This window comes from Ammospiza caudacuta, chromosome 1 (genome assembly GCF_027887145.1).
Source record: "Ammospiza caudacuta isolate bAmmCau1 chromosome 1, bAmmCau1.pri, whole genome shotgun sequence".
Taxonomy (NCBI): Eukaryota; Metazoa; Chordata; class Aves; order Passeriformes; family Passerellidae; genus Ammospiza; species Ammospiza caudacuta.
Genome location: NC_080593.1, coordinates 24,698,919 through 24,707,936, shown reverse-complemented (window position 1 = coordinate 24,707,936; position 9,018 = coordinate 24,698,919). Strand labels below are relative to the sequence as shown.

At 43.2% G+C, this 9,018-nt stretch overlaps 1 protein-coding gene across 1 annotated transcript in view; it reads left to right on the top strand.

The window, feature by feature from the left end:
- Positions 1-459: 459 nt before the first annotated feature.
- CALCR (calcitonin receptor) overlaps positions 460-9,018 on the top strand; it is a 150,386-nt gene continuing 141,827 nt past the window's right edge. Inside the window, exon 1 of the mRNA XM_058816392.1 lies at positions 460-699. The gene's annotated coding sequence lies outside the window, so the exon portion shown is untranslated. The remainder of the gene's footprint in view (positions 700-9,018) is intronic.

The following is a 9,018-nucleotide window of genomic DNA, read 5'->3' as shown; positions in this document are numbered from 1 at the left end:
GCCGGCCGGGCCTCTGACATCTCAGGCTCCGAGCTCCGGCGGGGCGGCGCACCCTCGGTGCGGACAGAGCCCGGCAGACCGGGAGCTCCCTCCCCGCACAGAAGGGACCGGCGGTACCCAGAGCAGCCGGCCGGGCTGCCCCCCCGCCTCCCCCGCGGGACGAGGGGCACGGCGGACGCGTCCCTGCCCCCGGGCGGGCTCAGCGGGACCCCCCGTTCCTCAGGCGCTGTGTCGGGAGCGCCGCCCGGCCCCGCTCCCGCCGCCCCCGCAGCGCCGGCTCCGGCACGGCCGCCCCGCCGGCAGCGGCAGCACCGGGAGCCGCGGGAGGGAGGCGGGGGCGGGGGAGGCGCTGCCGCCGCCGCCGGGCGGGCTCCGGCCGCCCCGCACCGACGTCGGCGCGAAGCCCCGCCGCGCCCGGGGTGGAGCGGGGAGCGGGCGCGGCGCGGGAGGCAGGAGGCAGATGCTTCCCGAGGCGCAGCCCCGCCGGAGGGGCTCGACCCTGCCCAGTGCCTGTCCGCCCCCTCCGGGACGCGGGGACCCACCGGGCGGGCGTCGGAGAGCGGGCAGCGCCATGCGCCCCTCCGAGGAGTGAAGGGGCGGCCGGGCTGCTCCGGTGCGGGCGCGGAGCCGCCGCCGAGGTGGCCCGAGGTGACGGGAGGCCGGGAGAGGCGCCGCGCCAGCGTCCGTAGCGCTGCCACCGTAAGTCCCGGCAACTTCGCCGCCTGCCCTTCAGCACCCGGCGGCCCCGGGAGAGCGGCCCGGGGCAGGGGCGCGGGAGAGGCGCCGGCGTCCAGCGAACCCGCGGGCAGGCGGGCAGCGGGGGGAGCGCAGCCGCCGGCTGGCAGTGCACCCAAAGATAGAGGGGGAAGCGGGAGAGGGCTGTAGGAGCTCCGAGCCGCTGCCGAGGAGTGTGCGGTGCGCGCCGTGGGAAGGGGCGAGGGACGGGCTGGAGATCGGGGCGCAGCGCGGGGACGGGGCACGGCGGATCCCGGAGCTCCCGCTGCGGCTTCTGCCCTGGCGAGCAGGTCACTGCTGGTACCGTACCGGGTATAGAGCAGCCGCTCTCCATGCTGGGAGTACAGCGCGTTTAAATGACACCTGAGTCACTAGTTCGTGCTTCTCAGGCACGTCAGATATTATCTCCGTGTCATTTTTCATCAGCTGGACCGATATCTGTACTTACTTTGGCGTTTCACACCACAAATGTAATAAACAACGTTAGTTGGTTTCAGAATATTGCCATTGATGACGGTAGATTGATGTATGAGGCTATTTACTGAATGTGTCCAAGTACAATATAGTGCCTGCCAATTTTGTCTTTAAATTGCTATATTGATTTCATTCTTGTAGGTTTTTTTGACAAGGTTAATGTAGTTGACAATTTGCAAAGGAAAGAAAAACTTCTTTCCTGAAGGTTTATTTTAGTTACAGAATGGCAGTTGTAGCTGAAATGATGAATGAAAAAAATCATTCATAAAAAGAGTAAATAGAAAGATGTGTATCCTAAGACCTCTTGAAGTCAATATTGTCGATATCTAATGGATGTCTTCCTGCCAAGCTTTTACCTGCACTGGCAACCCTTGAACTTCTTAAGGGTAATACAGTTTGTGATATTCTTCTCAGGAAGAACTAAGCGCTTAAGAGTTAAGTAGTCTGATTAGAGGGAGTTTAGGATGAATTAAGCAAGACATCACACTATAATGCTTTTTTATAGGCACTAAATGAAATTAAGGTCTTGCTTCTGGTCCTTTTCCCCTTCAGTGAGTGAAGGGTGATATTGTGGGGGGAACCCTTGTGTTTGGTCAGTGAAAGGGTCCCTGTGTTGCTCTAGGGCTGAGTGTATCAGGGCTGACCAGGATGACATTTCTTTGCTGCCAACAGCTCAAACTGCAGGTGGTGTTGAACTGAAGAGGAAATTTAATTCACATCTCAGAATCCTAGGCATAATTGTCAAGTAGGTAAATTAAATACAGGAGAGCTAATACTTCATTGTAATTCCTTCAGACGTATGATAACCTTTGCTGGTCGGCAACTTTTGCTAAGCTACCACTCTGATGCTTACTATAGTTGTCATATGCTAGCTGACATGAAGTAGTTCTGAATGAACTAAAATACTGTCTTTCTGTATCTACTGGCGTGTATTAGAGTATGCAAACTTCATAAATCTTGGGTAGATGTTGGTCCTGTTAAGATAAATGGCAAAATCCCAATTAACCCCTCCAAAGGGTGGGTTTCACCATAGGTCTTCATTATCATTTATAGTGAGTGCCAGCCAAATTTACTTAGAAATTCAAGTCGCAATGTTTAAATCTGGCTGGTGATGGCACTTCAAACAACTCTACATTGTACTGCTTTAGAATCATGCAGAAGAGCCACACAGGTGTTAACAGTTGTTTCAAAAAGCTATATAAAAGAAACTGTATTGTGCTTTCAATAGGAGTAGGCAGTTCAGATTTGTCTTACACTCCAGTTTTCATTAGACTCAATGACTTTTTCATAAAAAAAGTTGGATTACAGTTTTCATGTGCACCTTATTTTAACCAAGGTATTCAAGCAACACAGGGGGGACTATTTTCTGATGATTTTGTTTGTGGCAAAGATGTTTAGAAGTAAACTGCTAAATATTCGAACTACTATAAAAATGTCAGCAAGCAACTGAGCCACATTACTGTTTAGTACTCTGCAGTTCATAAGCTTTGTTGAGAGATGAACTGGAGCATCTTTTCTAAAAATCTTAATGTAATAGTAATGAATAATATGTTTACAAGGATTAGCTTCATAAACTGACAGAATATAGTTTAGCAAACTTTTTCTTTGCATGTCTACAGCTGAGTGATTTGGAAAAGCATCTGAAAAAGTTGACAATTTCCATTAATGATTAAAACAATGTTCTACAGAGGGTTTGATTTTTTTTTTTTTTTAATTCTAGCTCTCTTCTGGATTGAGATAAAATGAGATAATGTGTAAAACCCAGCCAATAAATTTTAAGTCTGTATCTGTAGACCTATATGAAGCTACATGCAAGACTTGTTACATAATAATAGTGGTGTGACCAACACAGCTGTCAGTAATTCCTACTAGTTTTGTATAAGTGAAAATGGAGGAAGAGAGAGCATGTAATGATTCAAAGTTCCTGAAAAATCATTAGATAGGAAAAAAGACTTTTCTACGCTTTTTTTTTTTTCCCCAATGCATGCAAATAGAACTTTTGGGAAAATAAGCAATTAAATAATTGAGCTATAGTTGACTGAAAGTTATGCTAGCAAATACAATGACATTCAATTTTGAAAGTGATAGTTGATTCATGTATTAGTAAGTTGGTAAACTTGGTTTTGTTTTATTTCTGGTAATAAATGTTTGGTTCCTAACTGTTTTCATTTGTCAGTATTGAAACTCATATTAATGTGGGCACAGATCTTACCTGGGCCTTTCAGGAGCAATCCTGTTACGTGGTGAGCACTTCCAACCACTGTTTATGTTAGGGTGGCATCCAGTCAGCTCCCTAACTGCACACACAGAGTTAAATTCACTCTCTTGAAAAATTTGCAGTGTAAATAGTCAAGAGGGTCTAAGACATCTTGCCAAAGGCCAGATGATGATCTGGGTCTGAAACATGAATGCTCTGTACGTAGCAAAAGGAGATTGTGCACCTTTTAAGAAGATTAAATGTTAATTGATTCTTTGATAAAGGTGCCCAGAAATGAATGACCAACACCTTAAGGCTGTATGTTATTTCCCACTGATCTTATTTTCTTCAGTATTAATCTCTATATTTAGTAACATTGGCCTTCAATAGAACAGCATATAATTACATATTGTTTTATATTGGTTTTTGTTCTTATACCCACTTTCCATTTGACATTGCTTTTAGCCACTTCAATGGAGTGAATTTTGAAGTAGTTTAAATGAAGAGACACACTGAATTGCTCGCATGAAGAACTACCTAATATAAGATAACAATAGCAGAGGGACTTGTCCATGTCTCAGTTAAGAATGAGCTCTGCTAACAATGTTGGGCTTCACCTGGAAGTTACAACTGGAAAATCCAAGTTTCCTGCTAAGTGTAGTTACAGCCATTTCAGACGGACACCTTTTTAATCAAGGCGGTATCCACAGATACTGCAGGAATCTTTCTTCAGGGCATCTTCTGAAGCCAAGGATGTGGTATTGCCTTGCCAGAGAGCCTGTGAGCTGTTCATTTGGCACCATGATTTTGAGGTGGCTCTCAGTTAAGGAGTATGGGAAGGACCTGGGGATGGTAGTTGCCCTCTGGCAGTGAGCTCCTTTTGACTCTTTGTGCTGCTTTGTATTGATGTATGCAAAGTTTTACCACTTAACCAAGGAAGTACAAGAAATTTAGGTGTTCAGCCATAAGAAGAAAGTGTAGCTGCTGGTCATAGTTGATAGGGGATAACACTGGGAGCAAGAGTTCATATCAAGCACATCAGAGGTATGCTGCAGTATGTTTTTCCATGGTTCCCAAAGTGCCTTTGGAATTAGGATCATGTGGGAGACAGGAGAACTGGAACCAGTTTTAGCAATTTACATGCTGAAGTGTAGTCCTGAAAGGTGGCTTTCTACAAGGATCAGATTAACCTGTGTACCAGAGACTGAGGAAACCTGTGAGGAGGAAGACTCCAGGGTCCAGGGGATGGACAGATGGCGCAGTACTCATTTTCTTGCCTGTCTATATTGTACACAAAACCAACTGAAACATGAAGTCCATGTAAGTGCACCTTATCTACTGCACCTCAACATGATGGCCATACTCCTTTTCCCAAAGTTATCATGTGGGGTTCAGGAAAGGTGACATGGTGTGGCACCTGGACCCTGGCTTTTTTATTATTTATAATATAGAAGACCTGACACTGATTTGACAGAATGACTGTTCTCACCACTCTCTTAAGAGTGTTTTTGGAAATAGGCATCCATTTCAGTTTAATATGTTGCATTTCAATGTTGCAGTTTCATGTGACATTGTTTAGCAAATAATTTCTTGTTTGGTCATATCCAGCAGTGTATATAAGAACCAAATAATTTTGCCTGTGGTTTTTGATGAATAACATTAACTATTACCAAGAGCTAGATGAATAATACATTCTATAAATTTGAATAAATAAGCAGTATTTTTTAATCTATGGTTTCGCTGCATTTTATTAAAAATAGCTCTAATGTTATGTTCTTTCAAGGAGCATTAAGATATGATGTAAACATGTTGGGGGCTTTGACATGTTTATTTTGTGATGTCCTCTATACCTTGGGATAAAGAAGGAGTTGTAAAATTGTTATTATTCAAAAGGAGGTGTTTGAAATGCCTTTCTCTTCCTGGGTGGTCTACAAAGTGCTTAACTGCCCCTTAGCAATTATAAAAAATATTTTTATTCTGGTTATTTCTTCTAGAAATTGAGCATCTTCAGGCAATGCCAAATGAGTTTACAGACATATTTGGAGGTTGTTTGAGTCAAGATGAATTGTGCCACGTCTTCAGAGTTGTCTTCTCAGAGTTAAGCTGACAATTAAAAATACCTCTTTTTATATACTACATGCCTCTGATAACACAGTATTGCCATTACAAATATGTCAAAGCTTCATGATTAAGACTGTGCTGAGATATAGTTGTAAAAGAAAAGCTAACTAAACTTCTATTTTACCTTTTATTAGTGACTGGAATGAGATTCCACATTTGGCAGTGTCCTTTCAAAGGTCAACTACATTTTCTGCTTGTGTTTTTTTAATAATGAAATATTTACTTGTTTTTCAGTTTTCACATAACAAAAACTGCTGTAATTCATGGCCCTGTTTAGAGCTTGATGGAAGACAGATAAAGGTAACCACAGACTGAATAAATTCATAGAGTGAATTAGCCACTTCTGTTTCTCTCAGGCAGCACTGAGGCATTAACTAACATCAGAAAGCTCAAGTGACTGTAGCATCTAAGCTATGATGTATGCAGATGGATGACTCTTTTTTTAGTCTTGATTTCCCTCCAGCTGATATCAGCAATGAGTGTTAACTGCTTAGAAAAACCACAGGTAGCTCTTTAGTTGTATTTTATTTGTATCTTGATGTTCCCTACAAGTTTTGTGTGCCAGAGCAGTTATCTGTAGCAAATCTAGCTATCATGATTTAAGTGAATCATAGAACACCAGGTTGGAGAGAAGCTCAGTATGAGCTGGCCATGTGCTGGTGCAGCCCACAAAGTCAGACATGTCCTGGGCTGCACAAAAAGCAGAGTTAGGTCACAGGATGTGAACCTCCCACTCTGCTCTGCCCTTGTGAGACTCCACCTGCAGGGCTGCATCCAGCTCTGGGATCACCAACATAAGAAGGATATGAACCTCTTGGAGCAGCTCTGGAGGAGGAATGTGAAGTTGATCAGAGGGCTGGAACAGCTCTGCTGTGAGGACAGACTGACAGTTGGGGCTGTTCTGTCTGGAGAAGAGAAAGCTCCAGGGAGACCTTATAGCAGCCCTCCAGTACTTACAATGGGTTGACAAGAGGGCTGGAGAGTGATATTCTACAAGGGCATGCAGGACACAGGGGAATGGCTTTAAACTGGAAGAGGGCAGATTTAGATTGTATCACAGGAAAAAACTTTAGATAAGAGTGGTGAGACACTACTCTTGCCCAGAGAAGTTGCGGATGCTGCATACTTGGAAGTGTTCAAGGCCAAGCTGGATGTGGCTTGTGATCTGTGAAGAAGCAACATGAGTCCTCAAAATGATTTTTCTGTTTAAATTTACCCCCACTACGGTTCAGTGTCAAACTGGTGATGTTTTACTCTTCTTTCAGTACAAAATCTCTTTATGTCTCACTTTTGCACAAGTTATGTTCTTTTGAGCAGACCTATCACCACGTGACTTTTTTCCAACTTTACTTGATATATGTCTCTGTTCACATAACCTTAGTGACCTGTAGCCTTAGTCTGTAGCTTGTGTTCTGTAGTCTCAGTTACCTGTACTCTGCAGGTTCTTCATCACTAGTCCCCTCTCTTGCTTTTCACTTCCTTTTTATTGTTGAAACATGATGGTGTAATTTGCCATATGCCAGCTAAAAAGCGGATGCCAAGCATATCTTAATGGATAACTGTGATTCCTCATGGAAGAAGTATGAATGCTGTCCCACAAAGTTACAGCTCTTTTTGGGGTACGGGCTAGTGCCATCCATTGTAGTAAAATGAACACAGAAGATATTAGATGACCTTTACATTGCCATGTATATACTATATACTCATATTAACTGTACTAGCTCACTAAACAGGGTGAGCATTTTATACTCTTAAATATGCTGTGTGCAATCTCATCCAGCCTTAAGTATTGAAGGACAGGAGAGAGAGGATGCTCACAATTCCATTACTTGGACTGTTTAGAGAAACTTTCTAAAGTATTTTGGATTTGGTAAAAAAAGGTGTCTATGACTGATGAATGTCCTCATGTGGCTAGAAGTTGGATCCTTCTGGATAAGAACTCCTTTTATTCTCACCAGCCAATCCAGCTCTTGGATCTTCATTTTCTTCACTTTCTTTTGTGTTCAAAACAATACAGAAAGGGAAGGTAGGTTTACTGCTGTTATCCTCAGTCATGCTGTTGCTGCAGAGGGAGAAACACTGTATTGAAGAATATGGGATGTAGAAATAGCATCAAATAACACAAAATGTAAAGAGTGAAACGTTTTGAAAGAAAGGGAAATCTCAGAAGAAAGAGGTATTTTGAGTGCTATAGGCACCTAAGCATTTAGTGGTAGAGATGAACTGGGAAGTTATGCTACAAAATGCCTGATTAACTAATAGATAGCAGTGTCTTCCATTAACTTATATTGTAGCAGGGGAAATTCCATTTACATTTCAAAGGGCAGTTGAGTCAAACTAGCTTAGAGACTCTCTGGTAAATCTTTGGCTTTGCTTCAGGTTGTTTAAGAACATTGCGAAACTGAAAGAGTGAGCCATAGACAGCTGATCACAGGCCCCTTACTGTGCAGAGTTGTAGTGCTTGGAATTTAGCAAGTCCTCTAAGCTCTGGTCCTGATTAAAACTCGGTGATAGGGAACAAATGGTGTGAGTGGAGATTTCCTTAAATGTTCTCGAGGCCCTCTCCACAACTACGGACTGCTGAAGGGTCTGACTCTTTTAAGCCTTTCAGCTATTTTGTGTTAGAATACAATGTTTTCTTCTGTATTCAAATGTTGCCAAGTACGTTTTGGGTTGAAGCAGGATCATGTAATAAATAATAATCATTGTTACCACATGTTCTCACAGATAAAGCAGATCCAGTATATTCTTGTCAGATGTTTTTTCTTGCATTTTTTGGTTTTATTGTCTCAGGGTATTTGATAGTGTGTACTTCCTAAAGACTGGAGTAATTTCAGCACTGAAAAGAAAACAAGCATGTGTGGATTTATGTGTTTAAATGCCTGCTGACTTTATTGGCAATCAGACCTGAAATGTTTTGGAAGAAAAGTGTTTATCCCTTGAAATGCCTGATGTGATCAGAGGTCATCACTGGAGAAATCAGTAGGTAGCCACCAATAAATTTATCACTTCTTTTTCATCTGCTGTTCAGATGTACATGCAGAATAATAAGCCAAGCCCACTCCAGCACTTTGTCATTGTTGTAGCTGTTTGAGTTGTCTGCACAGTGACAGAAATTACACAAATCTTTGCATTTAAACTAGCAGCCCCCCCCCCCCCCCCATTTAATAAGTGGAAAAGAAGTGGGGCTTAAATGGCCTATAGTGCATGAGAAATGAGTGTGACTGAGCCAGAAGGAGGTATGTATGCACTGTATGCAGAAAGGGTCCTAAGGAACCTCAAATATTAACTGAAAGAATCTCCATCTCCTTGCAAAATATTGGGACACTTTGTTGCCTTGATGCTTTATTAGCATCAAAGCCTATAATTTATCTACTTATTTACATAACTTGCAACACATGGTCAGTATATTACTTGCTGTAATGTGAATCATCAAATGCTCCAGACATATCACATACCACATCAAAGAACATGTTTGATGGGAGGTTTCT